The 17,271-nt window shown below is 32.6% G+C and overlaps 1 protein-coding gene across 1 annotated transcript in view; it reads right to left on the reverse strand.

Annotated features, from left to right (window-relative positions):
• The window catches only part of LOC111049456 (FK506-binding protein-like), a 122,722-nt gene extending 109,966 nt beyond the window's left edge, over positions 1-12,756 (reverse strand). Inside the window, exons 1-3 of the mRNA XM_039426610.1 lie at positions 12,566-12,756; positions 12,103-12,160; positions 10,774-10,892 (exon numbers count right to left, since the gene is read on the reverse strand). The gene's annotated coding sequence lies outside the window, so the exon portion shown is untranslated. The remainder of the gene's footprint in view (positions 1-10,773; positions 10,893-12,102; positions 12,161-12,565) is intronic.
• Between the last annotated feature and the right edge of the window lie 4,515 nt (positions 12,757-17,271).

The raw sequence follows: 17,271 nt of genomic DNA on the forward strand, positions 1-17,271 counted from the left end.
ATAATAAATTCTCCGTCAAAAATTTGTCCGTCTATTGATAACTCTGACATTTACTATAAAGTTCCATAGATCTCGAATTGAAGATTGATTCAATGTGAGAAAAAATGTATATTACAATGTTAATCAATTTCATTAGAAATTATAACAAAATGATATCCTTATTCATGATAATAGTATTATAATTAAGATTAAATTTATGCTCACATGCTGAGTACAGTAGTGAGGCAAAAACACCGGCAGAAGAAGATTCCTTGTGTGCCAGTGTGACTCGTAAAATCAGCTGTAATTAACCTGTACTCAAGTATCGCTGTATTTATTTACCCTCTTTGAATGAGTAGTTTTCATTATTTGATCGCCAACTTTTTTCATGCCAATGTTAAATGATTATCAAGTTAAAATAAATTAAAGTTGTTATTAATAACAAAAAACATTTGTTGGATTTCAGCCATCATTTTACCCATAATCAACCACTTCTCTTCTCATATTCAATGGTAACTGTAGGAAAAATTTAATGTGAAATACGTGCGCAAAGTTTCTCTGCTGCACTCAAGAAACCATTCCGCACTTGCCTACAGCTCGTGCGTAAACGTTTTTTTCGGTGCAGCAAACTGTCACTTTGCGCACTAGTTGCACAAATAACTATAGAACTTTCGGTTGAGACCGTCAATAGTGAATAAATAAATAAATTTATTCCCTCCTCGAAATAACATAGATAAGTAGAAATTGAAAAGTATATGGAATAAAATGGAGAAGGTAGTTAAAGAAGCAATTTTTAAAACGAAATAATATGATCGTATCAAGTGTTGATCAATTGAGATATTTATTAATCTTACTAGTTTTAAACTTGGAAAGGTTTCATTGCGGTATTAGCGATAAAGAGTCCTGTTGAAAATTCAAAGACACTTAAATTTGAAAATCTTACTAAAATGGAGAATTACAATATTAAAATGCATGAATAATCACTCACCTTTACTCGTGAGTCCGTCTACAAAAGCCCTAACACTGGCGAACGATGCAAGATTCAACTCTTCGCAAGATATATATGGACTACCACTGATGTTTTGATATCCTCTAGAGCTTCACGGCCATGCTAACAGAACGACAGGCTATTATTACCACTGCACCTGAAACCAACACAAATCAATACATCGGCATCAATATTGCATCAACAAACACACTCAATCAATATTGATGGGCTATCAAGTCATCGGCGGCATCAATAGTATTACATCACGTGTGAGTCAATATTGACGGGTAAGCAAACACACTCGGTAACTTGGGATCAATAATGATGCGCCCAGACTGATCTTGAATTTTTCAACCTATAGAATGCAAGATCAAGGTTGACGTGGTGTACCTTCACTACCTCTTATTCAAGGATTCAAGAAACCATATTCAAAGTCAGCACAGTGTTTGCTCTAGTGTGATGAGCTATACATTGAATAATGGAGTGACTAGTCATAGTGAGGGATTTTCAAGGGGTTGTACTTTGTCATCACAGAGGGATAAGATTAAATTTCGTATTGATCAATAACCTCATGTAGAAACAAATAATGTGCTGAGGATAATATTGGCGTCTATAGCTATAGAGATTCAATTTTAAAATCAGCACTTGATTAACATAGGGTTGCCATCCTTGTCTGTCATTTGACTAAGCAGAATCTGCTTTATCAGATATATGATAGTTTCATCTTTTTCTAGTTACCAAATTGCTTGCAGGCTATTCTCAATTTTACAGATGTAAATTACTGAGATATTGTAACTGTTCAAATGCTAATGAATTAATTAATTAATTATTAAACGAAAATCCAAATTAAATGCTGTAAATCACCCCGAAGACTTCTGCTACTGCGAATATTGACAACAGGGTAAACAGCTAGATGGAAATTCAATGAGCGCTACTATTTAAAAATTATTTGTCAGCCCGGGAATCGAACCCAGTACCTCCTAATTGCCGGTCAGGAATGCTTACCGTTAGACCAAACTGACAATCTCTGGATTGTAGGCTGACCGCTATGGCTTCGTGTAAAATGAGCGCTACTATCCATAGGTTTGTCAGTTTGGTGTAAAGGTAAGCATTCCTGACCGGCAATTTGGAGGTACTGGGTTCGATTCCCGGGCTGACAAATAGTTTTTGAATAGTACGCTCATCGAATTCCATCTAGCATAAAAATTCCATTTAGCATAAAAATGTGTAAAGCCTACATTTAAGATTGTTTCTTATTCTAACTCTTCCTCGAGTGGATTTTAGCAACCTTATCTATATCCCTTCCCTCTTTTTGTATTATAATTTCCCTTCATAATTCCCAATTAGAATTATATTATTCCTCATGAACTTTCATAATCATATTATCTTGATAATTACATGAACTAATCTCTTTTTGTACAATCATTTCCCTTTGTCATCAACATTATTTTTGAATTAAATTACAAATCTTTTTCTAAATAATAAATTTCTACTCATTATTATATTATATCAATTAACTTTTCTTTATTTTTTCCCCTTATTATATTTTACTCTTTCTGTTAATTGATTTAACTAAATGATTTATCGTTTCTATGATTTGGTTTTTACTTATTGATTTTTTCTCATTTTTTTCGCTTAGACATAATATTTCGTTTGAATTTTCAACTTTCTTTTTTCACGGTTAAGTGCTGAAGGGGGGTATCCTTGATACCCTCTGAGAATGGACTTCTTAAGGTCCAAACTTCACCGTTTCATGTGAAAAAAATTACAGTAGTATCTTAACTTTTGCATTTTTCATCATTATTCTTCTCAATATATTGTAGAACTCATCAGTTTAATATGATTCAACATGTCATTTACTGCTACTGGTATTTATTTTTAACGCTAGAACGTAAGTTGAATTATGTTTTGTTAAACACATGAATAAAGGAATCTGAATCTGAATCTAGCTGTTTACCCTGTTGTAAATATTTGCAGTAGCAGAAGTCTTCGGTGTGCTTTACAACATTTAACTGTGATTTTCGTTTAATAATAAATTCTTCTCAATTTTTTTCAACTAAAAATACATAATTGATGTAAATTTTTTTGGATATTGTTAACTGAGCTTTTCATCTATCTGAAATTTGTGAAAAATTTCTTGATTCTCAATACTAAATTTAATATTGGAAAATATTTGATTCTCAATGGACAGAAAAGTAAGGTCATGGTTGTGTCAAAGGAAATAACAGATAATGTGCAGGTTGTTGTGGTTGGGGAAGTGGAAAAGGTAGCGAAATATGAATACCTTGGTACAGTGTTTTTGGAAGATGGAAAAATAGATAAAGAGATGCGTAGCAGAGTGAGAGAGCAAGCTGCTGCCCATTATGTAACAAAAGATTGTATAATTGAAAGAATAAGACGTCGATATTGTCAATACCCAACGTTAGTAGACAGAAGGTTGATCACTCACAGGTGTAAGATTCGAAGTGGTGGGGGGAATGCCAGCGTGACGTCACGTGTAGTAAAAAAGTGATAGAGAGTAGGGGTAAAGTGAGACTTCTGGAGAAAAGCTGGCTCAAACCTGCCCCAAAGCTGCCCCCAAATCTACCCCAAAGCTGATTCTTGGTTCTAACCTTGCCCAACCCAATGTAATCTGAACTAACTTAACCTAGCCATACCCCTAATCTCACAATAAACCTCAAATGAAGATTTCCCACTTTTTTGGAAAAAAAAACTAGATCCAGCTCTTTTTTTATTTCTTGAATAACTAAGAAACCGTAATTTTACAAAAAAATACAAGAGTAACTTTTTCCAGTAAATCTAATAACGAATCCATTTGTCAAGATTGAACAGAAAATATGGAAAAAGTGGATCAATTTCTTGAATAACTAAGAATAATTTTTTCAGTAAATCCATTATTGTCAAGGGATCCTAACTCTGAAACTAAGCAACAAGCATTCTTATGTTGAGACCCTTTCTTAAGCAAACCTCAGCACTAAACCCCCCCCCCACAGGGGGGGGGTTGGGGGGGCTTGGACCCTCTGCCTTTAACCTGAACTACTTGAAAAACTCACCTCAGGTTGTATTAAACATTTATTATAAAAATAGATCATGAGTGTTGATAAATTGGTCGATATTTTATGATAAAGATAAAATAGAGATATTTATGTTGATATCAAAAATTTGATTCAGAATTTTTTCCATTTTTACAATGTATACCATTAGCTGCAACTTTCATACCAAACACTCAATCAATAATGAAAAAGAATGGAAGTATATGACTGATCCAAATTAATCAAACAACACTTTTCTTCTCTGGAATCTCTTTTAAAGAATGGTATGAAAAAAAGGTAATAATATAGGTGAAAAATCTTAGGTTTAGGTGAGTACACCCAGAAAGAAATTGTAGATGTAGGGAGTACACCCAGAAAAAATATAGGTTTGGTTACCAGACAAGAATATATTCAACTTTAATGAAAAATCTAAGCTCATATAGATAGCACTATATCATCACAGTCAGTATTTTGCTTTGAAAGAAGCTGATAAATTGAATAATAATATAAAATGCTTTAAAATTAAATTTGAAGAAAATGGTTGAGATCAAGACAAGAATAATTCTACAAATCAATGGGATGATACTGAAGGTAAAATATTGATACATTTGTAGATAATACTTTTGATTTGAATATTGTCTAGTTCTTTGTTAGAGGGGGCTTGACCCTCTGCCTTTAACCTGAACTACTTGAAAACTCACCTCAGGTTGTATTGAGAAAAAAAAAATATATAATAAAAATGTATAAGAAAGAAGTCAAGTCGGATATAAGTACTTGTTGATCAGAGTGTACATCTTGATGAGAGTATTACCAAATATGAGTATATCACTCACACACCATATATTCAACAGACATTTAATTACAATGATGAAATTCGAATTAGTTTAAAACAAGAAGATATTTATACACTTCCAAGTAGAAGTTTTCTCATAATTGAAGGCGAAATCAAAGTGAAAGATAAGAATGATGTTGAAACCAAGGACTTTTCACTTATCAATAATGGAGTTGCATACCTATTGATGAAATCAGATATGAATTGGGAGGGGTTGAAGTTGATCGCACACGTAATGTAGGATTGACAACAACCATGAAAAACTATCTACGTCAATCAAAACTCAATGAAAAAATTATGGAGAATGCAGGATGGAAGTTGACTGGATGGAAAAGTTTAGATAAATTCTGCTTTTGCATTCCTCTGGATATGTGGTTAGGTGTAATGGAAGACTATAGAAAAGTTCTATTGAATGTTCGTCAGGAAATTGTCCTATTAAGATCATCATCAGACTTAAATTGTATTGAATCAGAGACAGCAAAATCGGTGAAAATTGATATTACAAAACTACAATGGAAAGTACCCTATATACATGCTTCTGACACTGTTTGTCTTGATCTGCTGAGTTTAACACATAGTGATATACCAATTACCATTCCATTCAGATCATGGGAGTTGCATGAATTTCCACAATTACCTGAAACTACTAATCTTCAATGGACAGTTAAGACAACTTCAAACATATTGAAACCTAGATTCATTATTCTTGGATTTCAAAAGAATAGGAAAAATGTTATAACTGCTAACAGGTCACATTTCAATTTCTGTAATCTGAACAATGTTAATCTCTATTTAAATGCTCAATCATTCCCCTATGAAAATATTGTTGGTAATAAACATTTATTGTATCACATGTTCTCTGAATTCCAAAATGAATACTATCCTTATAACAGCAGTACATCAATTGAGTATAAAACATTTGATGAATATGCACCATTGGTTGTTATAGACTGTAGTAAGCAAATGAACTATTGAAATCTGGTGCAATAGACATAAAGTTGACATTGGAAACAACAAATAATTTCTCAGAAAAAACCAGTGCCTACTGTTTAATCCTCTATGATAATGATTTGAATATACACCACTGAGTGGAACAGTAAAAAGAGTATTATAAATCTTCTATAAAATAACAAAGAACTAGACAATATTCAAATCAAAAGTATTATCTACAAATGTATCAATATTTTACCTTCAGTATCATCCCATTGATTTGTAGAATTATTCTTGTCTTGATCTCAACCATTTTCTTCAAATTTAATTTTAAAGCATTTTATATTATTATTCAATTTATCAGCTTCTTTCAAAGCAAAATACTGACTGTGATGATATAGTGCTATCTATATGAGCTTAGATTTTTCATTAAAGTTGAATAATATTCTTGGTCTGGGTAACCAAACCTATATTTTTTCTGGGTGTACTCACCTACATCTACAATTTCTTTCTGGGTGTACTCACCTAAACCTAAGATTTTTCACCTATATTTATTACATTTTTTTCATACCATTCTTTAAAAGAGATTCCAGAAGAAAGTGAGAATTGTTGGATTAAGTTTGGATCAGTCATATACTTCCATTCTTTTTCATTATTGAGATTGATGTTTGGTATGAAAGTTGCAGCTAATGGTATACATTGTAAAAAATGGAAAAAATTCTGAATCAAATTTTTGATATCAACATTAATATCTCTATTATTATCTTTATCATACAAATATCGACCAAATTTATCAACACTCATGATCTATTTTTATAATAAATGTTTAATACAACCTGAGGTGAGTTTTCAAGTAGTTCAGGTTAAAGGCAGAGGGTCAAGCCCCCCCAACCCCCCCCCCCTTGTGGGGGGGGGGTTTAGTGCTGAGGTTTGCTTAAGAAAGGGTCTCAACATAAGAATGCTTGTTGCTTAGTTTCAGAGTTAGGATCCCTTGACAAATAATGGATTTACTGAAAAAAATTATTCTTAGTTATTCAAGAAATTGGATCCACTTTTTCCATATTTTCTGTTCAATCTTGACAAATGGATTTGTTATTAGATTTACTGGAAAAAGTTACTCTTGTAGATTTTTTGTAAAATTAACCATTTCTTAGTTATTCAAGAAATAAAAAAAACTGGATCTAGTTTTCCCATGAGATCCTTATTTTCTGTTCAATCTTGACAAATGGATTTGTTATTAGATTTACTGGAAAAAGTTACTCTTGTAGATTTTTTGTAAAATTAACGGTTTCTTAGTTATTCAAGAAATAAAAAAAAAGCTGGATCCAGTTTTCCCATGAGATCCTTATTTTCTGTTCAATCTTGACAAATGGGGTGTCAATGGATTCGTTATTAGATTTACTGGAAAAAGTTACTCTTGTAGATTTTTTGTAAAATTAACGGTTTCTTAGTTATTCAAGAAATAAAAAAAAAGCTGGATCTAGTTTTTTTCCAAAAAAGTGGGAAATCTTCATTTGAGGTTATTGTGAGATTAGGGGTATGGCTAGGTTAAGTTAGTCAGATTACATTGGGTTGGGCAAGGTTAGAACCAAGAATCAGCTTTGGGGTAGATTTGGGGGCAGCTTTGGGGCAGGTTTGAGCCAGCTTTTCTCCAGAAGTCTCACTTTACCCCTACTATAGAGTAACCACACTGAGCATACAGTTTATTCACTGTATCTTCAAATACATCGTCGTTTAATCCCCTCAAGATTGACCTAGAACTTAAAAATTCTCCATACTTATAGCGAATTAATCACCGATTCTAATGATGTTGTTTAATATTTCAAGTTCATTCAACTTGTATGAATAAAATGAAGTTGAAAGTTTTTCAAGAATCTAAACACGTGACACGAAAAAGTTAATAAGCTGGAATAGCGTTAGTAGACAACGTTATACTATTATAATTCCAGATTAACCCATAAAAAATCTTGATTAACCAATGAAATAAAACAATAAACCGATCCCGATAAATCAAATGAATTTCATTCATATAAATGCACTGAACACATGCTGGTATCGAGCACATGTTATACGAGAATCAAAATACCTCATCCCCGAAATTCACAAGCTGATGTATAGCCAAACTACAAAATATAAACACGACCTAGAAGATAAAGAAACCATAAGGGTTTGAAAGGGAAGGTTAGGAGGTGGGTTTTTTGCTTTTATATTGCAAAATGCTTGTAGGCCTATTATTCAAATGTTTTGATAATTATTGTAAAGCAGAAACAGAAAGCTTTACGAAAATGTTTGTTATATAATTTGACTATAGGTCACCGTATGATTTTAAAGAATGCGATATTCTGCCTACTCTGTACTACAGCCTACGTCACGGCTGCAGTTCCCCCACTCCAATTGCATTTCAACTAAAATACTATAGATGAGTGACCAACCTTCTGTCTACTAACTTTGGTCAATACCACTATATTTATTCATAAATTAATTCATATTACAGAACCAGATTTCATGGTAACAAATATGCTACCACATCTTCAGCTGAACGTCTTATTCTTTCAATTAAGGAGAAATATCACAACATCTCATACCATACAATCAAATTATTAAAAGATTGTATATTTGAAAAAAGAGAACTTTATAAAATGATAACGAATCAAATATATCGGACAGTTATTGAACCTATCTTGCTGTATGGAAGTGGAAAGAGGCCAATGAAATCATCTCATAAAAACAAGATAAGGACTGTGAAGATGAAAATGAAGTGCCATAGAAAAACTGTAGGAAAGATAATAAGGGATAGAATAATTAATACTTGAATAAGGGAAAAAGTGGGCATGAGAGATAGCGAGTGAAAGGATAGAAATGAAGCAGTTAGGTTGGTATGGACATGTTTGTTCGTTTGTTTTTAAAGCTTCCCAAAGACTATTAGAGTATGGGAATTGTCAAAATTCATATCACAAAAAAACGAAGAAAAAAATCACACAAAGAAACCCTCTCTACACACAAACTATTCTGTGATATAGAATACTCCAACCATCAAAAAACTTTTCAACTCCTTCTCAAAAACATTGATATCTTCACAATTTTTCAAATGAGTAGGAAGCCTTCTAATAGATTTAAGGCTCATATATGTTGGTTTTTTCTCAAAAAGAGCTGTTCTGTGATACAGCGAAGCATAGTCTCCTCTATTTTGTTGACCGAGCGAAGTGAGGTCTAAGATTCAAGTCGACGGTTTGGCATTTCTCTCAATGTTTATATGTTTTTATGTTGCGCATTTACAGCGAAACGCGATAATAGATTTTCATGAAATTTGACAGGTATGTTCCTTTTTTAATTGCGCGTCGACGTATATTCAAGGTTTTTTGGAAATTTTGCATTTCAAGGATAATATAAAGGAAAAAGGAGCCTCCTTCATACGCCAATATTGGAGTAAAAATCAGACTATAGAATTATTCATCATAAATCAGCTGACAAGTGATTACACAGATGTGTGGAGAAGCCAGTCTATTGCTGTATTTCCATAATTTTTTTTTCAATTCAATTCAATTTATTAATGTCAACAAAAAATTAATATACAATTCATACTTACAAACATAAAATACAAATTCTTTATAAAATAATGAATATAAAATATCATATTCTAAATAATATTGTTGCATCCCTCTTTAAGCAAAGCTTGTGATGAGGGATGGTGTATCTCTAGAATGTTGGATAGCATAAGATACTAATATACATCGTAATATTAATAACATAATTAGATTTTATAATTTTACATTACAATATCAAGAAAAAAGAAAAAAGAAAATTCCATTCTCTTATGCTATTTTCATACAAATGTTGCTCTTGTAATCAGTATAGGCCTAATTGAGATTCAACTATATGTTCTACATCAAAGATAAAGATCACCAATATTTAAAAATAAAACAACAAATTCTCTTCTGCTCTGTTATACTAAGTAAGATATGTATTTTAAGAATAGAATTGAGATTTACAAACAGATTTGAGAAATAAATCAAAATTAGTCTTCATTTTGTCTCCCTAATAAGTAGTGTCGAAGATACTGTCTAAAAGTTTTGAAAGTGAAAGAATAATAACAAATTGGTATACATTGGGATGCTCCAGAAACTTCAAGCAACAGACGGTTTGAAAGTCTAGGACCATAATACGCTGCATGAGCACTGGCAGCCGCTGTTCTACAAGGTGGTTCTAGCAAAAATCTCTCTACGAGTAACATAGCCGCCATGAGGGGCTATAGGGAATCTATTGGGTCTATAGTTTCAATCAGGTACTTGTGGATGAGAATACTGCGTGAGGTCTACTGTTCACAGAACTACTAGTGTATTGTATCTATGCAAATCAGCATTTATAGTCATAGTCTTTCTTTCCATAAGCATAATCACCTCATAGATATAAATAGAGGGAACGGTTCGTATGCCTAGCTCTTTGAAGTGGTTCCTACAGTACTCTAGAGACATAATACCTTTGATTGCTCTAACAGCCTTTTTTGGAGCTTAAACACCTGCTCCAAAGTCTGGCAGGACCCACCCCACACAATAAAGGCATAGCGGATGTGTGACATTATGAGTGAATGGTACAGCGAATGAAATTATGATTGATATGTACAGCGAATGGGGGACGATTACAATACAAAACAGTATGTCAATGTCAGAATTCAAGGAAGGAGAGCAGTGAGACGTCCAAGGTATTAGTATGAGGATTGGATTGAGGAGATAGGATGGAGAAGAGGAAAGACTGTTCCAGAGATGAAGAGAATGGCGATGAATAGGGAATCATGGAAGAAATGGACTGAGGCTACCCCAACGCTGTAATGGCACACTGGGGGGAGGCAAAGAAGTATTTTAATACTAATCTATTTCACTATCTATGACGAACTGCAAGTAATAATAATCCGTTTTTGAACTATTTTCAACGACAAATTAGACTCTAGTGTCGAAGAAAATAGTTCAAAAAGTATTTTAAATCAGAGTTCCACAATATAATTGATTAAGCCCTACCTCGAGCTGCTAAAATAGCAGCTGTAGCTTTTCCAATTCCAGAATTTCCTCCTGTGATAATAACAGTTTTTCCACTAAGATCAGTACGACACCTGCAAACCCCTCCAGCAAAGTATTTTCTGAAAAAAATCCATATATTAAGGGTGTGATCACATTTAATGCGTATAATTATGTAAAAGTGCAAGCTTGGTTATGCATGACCAAGCGTGCAGATGAATAACAGAAACTGGGAAGAGCAAAAGGAACTCAAATTGAAAGCATGCTCTTGCAAGTTGCGTTCAGTGTGAGCAGCATCATATAAATCATTACGTGTTACAATGACACTTTTGAAATATTGAAAATAAATACTTGTAAGAAAGATAATCACAGAGTGAAATAAAAAAACACATATATCGTCAAATTCTACAGTTTTATTTTGTACAGGATCATGGTTTCGTGACCACACAGGTCGTATTTTCAAGCTGACTAAGGTTAAAAGGTAGTCATTGAATATTCTGAATTGATACATGTTAGCCAACTTAACTTGAGTAAAATAGCTCGAGTAAAGACTGTTAAAAAACGGAAAATGAAAACCTGATTAGAATAAAGTGTAGGCTACAACTAATATTATGTAAAAAAAGACCTGTTAATTATTGGAGGTGATCAGATTTGATAGATTTGCCGTTTTTTGGTCCTGTACCAAATAAAACTGTAGAATTTGACGATATATGAGTGTTTTATGTCATTATGGAACGGTTCTACAACATCGACAGTGAGGCAGTCGAATAATTAAAGAGGTAAGACAGCAAATTAATCAGTAATTTCAAAAGTAAATTTAAATTTAAATTAAAAGTAAAGCTTCAAATTTTCAAGATAAAGTAGAAAGGGTAGGTGATGTTTGTAAGAAAAATTATATATTGAAAAATGAAATATTGAAAATAATCAGTAAGGGAATTGCAATAGAAAGATCTGATTAATTTTATCCTGTTCATGCTAAGCTCGTATTGCATTAGGACACAAGGTTATGTTATCAGTTGGACACCAGAGAGCAATCATGATTGGTGACCCACTTGAATCACCAGCTTGGCGCCAGAATGTGGTATCCCGACTGGCGACTTTGATAAGCACAATAATAACTAATGACCCGCGATCGATCGGACTCTTGGTGTCCCACTGGTGGCTTAATGTTCAAATAAAAAATGGTTGGTATTTAAAAAATAAATTATGGTGATAATACCAAAACAAAAGGTAAAGGTAGCAATCAAAACATTTTAATATAAGAAAATAATGAAAAAGAGAATTTTAGTAAAAGTATATGTATAAAGTTTTTGGACGACAATACTAACTTACTTTGCAAAATATAACAGAACTAAAACTCCACCCACTGCTAATAAATACAGCATTCTCACTGAAACAGAAAAATTTGCTGAATTTTTACAATGATTTTGGTAGGCAATATTACAGGCAAACATAAATTCTAAGGTGTTTGTGAATAGAGCACTATTGACATGCAAAACAGTTAAGTACAGTGGGCTACTTTTGTTGATAATACTGTACTGTTTTGAATTTCATTATCCTCCAAAAGAACTAATACAATATGGTACAATGTAAACAACAAAGCTGCAACTGGATTCTACAGTTCAAAAATATGCAGTGTTTCTAAACAGCAGCAATTATATTATTCTTTGAATAAATAAAATTATCATTCAATATTATTTTATAACTTGAATAATAATAGTAAGCCGACAGTTTGAACTATATAAATAGTACAGACAGTTCAAAAACTACCTTAACCTCTTATAACTAAACATACCTGGAATGCAATAAGAACTACGCTGAGAACTAGTGCTCAGCTAAAACAACATTAGGATATTATATGGCTATCCTTATAATAAATTTTCAATTAAAAATTATTCAACAGTTTTAATAATAACTGAATAAAGCCGAATCAAACCGTCAACAAAGAACAGAGCAGACGTCTCAATTCCACAGCCTTTTGCCTTCAAAACTCAAAAGATGATTTCCGGTTTGCTATGCCTTCTTCATCTATTGTGACAGTGTAGGCGGTAGATTCAAATATTTCTGGAACGTCCAGATTCATACTTTGTGATAGAAAGCGAATAATTTATAATAAGATGGTGTTGTGTTACATATCCATAATTTATTATTAAATAGCTCATTATTAAAAGCAATTGTTGAACATATTCAGGTTGCAGTTGATCAATACGGATTTATAATTTTTCAAACATAAATTTTACCCTTGAAACTTATTTAAGATATGTACGGTACCGCACATTCATTTTTTATACAATAAGAAAATTAAATCAATGCTTGAGCTACGGTACATTTTCTTCAATGTAATTAGATCATATTTTTGAGCTGATTCTGCTTTGAGAAAAATTACGCTACGTATTATTTGGACACAATTAAGTAAATCGAACAATCTTCTCAAATAGACCTACCGGTACGGGTTTTTTTTTCAGGCAATTGAAACTTGTATCAAATAATTATTTGAATTGAAATTTTCTTCAGAAGCCAATCTCGGATAATTATCATGGTATTAAAGGAAATTTGTAGCCCAATTTTATTAATAAATTTTGTTTAATTATTGAGTAGTCAATAATTGGCTATATGCTTCCATTTGTAAGTTATTATATACTCGATTTGACACAATACCGTGTGTCATTAAAATATGGATGAAAAACTCTCCTCCCCCAAGCCTATGGATGCACAACCCCCAAATTTGGAAAAAAATATTTAGCTCCTATCTCCCTATTAAGCACTGCTGACCTTTTTTCTTAGGACCACCCCAAGATTTGATTTTGAGTCCAAGAATTATTATTGTGAATTTCAAGGATACAGTCTGCGTCCAAACCCCCTCCTGTGTGTGGGCACCCCTAATTTGAAGCTCCAAAAATGTAACTTACTTATGTTGAAACTTGACTCTGACTAGGCGGCTGACCTTGCGAGGTTGAATAAGTCGGGTGAACTGTTTACCAGTTTACCCGACTTGTCCAACTCATCCGGCAACATTCGACCCTCCATCAACTGCCCCATTCACGGTCTGACGTCGAATCCAACATTGAATATTAAACCTCAAGTGTTGGACAAGAAATGGGATAGTAAATGGCCTGCTTTAGTATATTATTGTAGAACAATAACTATTAGAAGTCAGAGCAAATTATTAAGTTTGTAGCTCTTGCTGAATAATTATTATCCCTTTTTGCGCCCAGCGTTGCTTTGAAGCAACATCATGTTAATCCAGCCACAAGATAGATAATTTTACATGATCATGTGTTTAGGTTTTATATTATGAACAAATTGATATAATTATTTATTAATGCATTAATTAACACATTGATTGAAGGAATAATGCTGTTATAAATTTTAGCAATACTATTATCTAATCCAAAGCTAGTAGACAGAGTTCTGTCTACTAACGTTGATTTTAATCCATAGTAATATATTGCATTACCGTACATGCCAGTGAACTATTTCAATTCCTCACCTCCGAGATTATAAGACACTTACCGTTCGATGTTTTTTCGGAAAGAATCGGTCTTCACTCTAGTAAATCTGTTTTCTGTAATTTTTTTATAATTCTATTACTTCTATTGAAAAAAATAAAAACATGATCTAATAGAGTATTTTAATAGGGCTACTTGAGTTGTTTAATTATTATAGAAATTACTTGTACTCTCTTCATACTTTAACACAACTATTTTCGAGCACTGATGTGCTATTTTCAAGTGTCAAAATAGCTTGAAACTTTATTTGAAAGATAAGAAGTGATAGAGTAAGGAATACTATAGTGAGTTCCTCGTTATAATGGCAGTGTTTGATTAGCAATGGTATTGCTATCCTTGGCTTTCAATTTCAATTTCAATTTCAATTTCAATTCTTTTTATTTGCCATCAATACAATTTACAATAAATTATTCAAGAAATTCATAGAAATAAAAATAAAACAGCTTACAATCAAAACAAAAATTATAAATTAAATATTTAAATCAAAATCTATTCATTAAGGCAACAACCCAGCAAGGAAAATCCTGTCCGCTGGGCGTGAGCATCAGTTCAATATTATTATATCAAATATTATTTTATTATTATAAATAAAAATAAAATGGCAAAATTTTAGAATCACGTAAGTAAACAAAAAAAATAAGGTTGAAAAAAATGTATATTATAAAATATTATCGAGAGTAAAGAAAAATGTCTCAATTATCCATTTATTTATCTGTGCCCCATGTCTATCCTCAGTTAAAAATTGCATACCATTTGGGATTAAATTAATTAATTTTGTGCTTAAATAATTTAATTGTCGACGTAATATTGTTAGGTTAGTGTGATTTATGTTGAATAAATTATGAAAATTTAACCTGAAATTATATGTGGCTAGATTATTCCTTATTGTAAATTTATCTTTATTTTTTCTTATGTAGTAGAGAATTTTTTTAATATATAGTTGGCGTATGGTCATTACCTTGAATTCATCAAATGTGTCCCTGCTTGGATGAATTCTTGGTCTATTCAGAATAGTCTTTATTATCATTTTTTGAATGACAAAAATCCTATTTATTATGTAATCATAAGTTCCCCCCCATACTCCTAACGCATATTACAGAATTGACTGAACGTATCCATGATAAATTAGTTTTAACTCCTGTATATTTAATAATTTACGGATTTTGTACGGCTTTCATTCCACAAAGCGGATAGCGCTATCTCTCTCTTGCTTTACTCTGTTGACAGATCAAATTCAAATTCAGATCTATTTTATTGAGCCAAAAAAGAACATACAGGCCAAGGCCTGTCGGCTTTTAACAATGTAGAATTAATTCACAAAATAATTAATATTAATTCACAAAATATTCAATCTTAATATTATGAAAAATCATTATGAAATTATTGAAAAATATAATTTCTTGCTTAATAAAAATAATATAATTGATTATTTTAAACGATAATGAACAATTAATGTTACATTTATAAGCCTTTATCAACTACCGTCAAGAAGACATTGACAAGACAGGGAGGATCGGCAACGTTGTTCTCCTATCTTTCTCCACTGCCATTATAACGTGGACCTCACTATAGGCGGCTGACCTTGCGAGGTTGGATAAGACGGGTGAACAAACAAGTTCACCCGACTTGTCCAACTCATCCGGCAATATTCTACTCTCCATCAACTACCCCATTCACGGTCTGACGTCGAATCCAACATTGAATCACAAGTTGGACAAGAAATGGGATAGTAAATGACCTCACTATAGTGGTACCGTATTTATTTATAAAAGTATAAAAATAGTACTTATAATTTCTATAATAATATAATTTACTATCATCTCTCATGATATTTTTCTGCTTGGCACTGCACTGATTTCCAAGACTAGGTAGACTGAGCTAGCAAATATTTGTAACTAATCTAAGATGCTCCAGTTCCACATATCCGCAATAAATTCATTCCAAGCTCGCTCTGCATTCCTATAAATAGGAACAGGTTGAAGTGCGACAGTAAATCATTAAAGCCAGCTGCACTCAGCTTTTGGTCATAATTTTATTCCTTCTTGAAGCGTTTGTCGGCTACTGCTTCATATTTCTGCAGATTTGAATGTTTGATGTCCTACAGCTACGTTATAGCATTGTGACGCTGTGACGCAGAGCGTTGCGTTTTGTCACAAGTCACAACGTATGGCACAGCACTCTATGTCACAACTTAATCGTAACAAGCTGTAACAATACTGTACACTATACTGTACACATTACTGCTACTTCTCGCTTACTTTCATGCAGTGACAATGTAAGTGGATAGAGAAAGGTTCACTAGGATTTTCCACAATTCAAAAATTCAGGGAGGTAGTATATGGTATTGCTATCCTTGGCTTTCATTCAACAAAGCGGATAGCGCTATCTCTCTCTTGCTTTACTCTGTTGACAGATCAAATTCAAATTCATTTTATTGAGCCAAAAAAGAACATGCAGGCCAAGGCCTGTCGGCTTTTAACAATGTAGAATTAATTCACAAAATATTAAATCTTAATTATGAAAAATCATTAAGAAATTATTGAAAAATATAATTTCTTGCTTAATAAAAATAATATAATTGATTATTTTAAACGAGAATGAACAATTAATGTTACATTTATAAGCCTTTATCAACTACCGTGGTCAAGAAGACATTGACAAGACAGTGAGGATCGGCAACATTGTTCTCCTATCTTTCTCCACTGCCATTATAACGTGGACCTCACTATAGGCGGCTGACCTTGCGAGGTTGGATAAGTCGGGTGAACTGTTTACCCGACTTGTCCAACTCATCCGGCAATATTCTACCCTCCATCAACTACCCCATTCACGGTCTGACGTCGAATCCAACATTGAATATTAGACCACAAGTTGTACAAGAAATGGGATAGTAAATATCCTCACTATAGTGGTACCGTATTTATTTAAAAAAGTAAAAAAATAGTACTGTACTTATAATTTCTATAATAATATAATTTACTATCATCTCTCA

This window comes from Nilaparvata lugens, chromosome 4 (genome assembly GCF_014356525.2).
Source record: "Nilaparvata lugens isolate BPH chromosome 4, ASM1435652v1, whole genome shotgun sequence".
NCBI classification, from domain to species: Eukaryota; Metazoa; Arthropoda; class Insecta; order Hemiptera; family Delphacidae; genus Nilaparvata; species Nilaparvata lugens.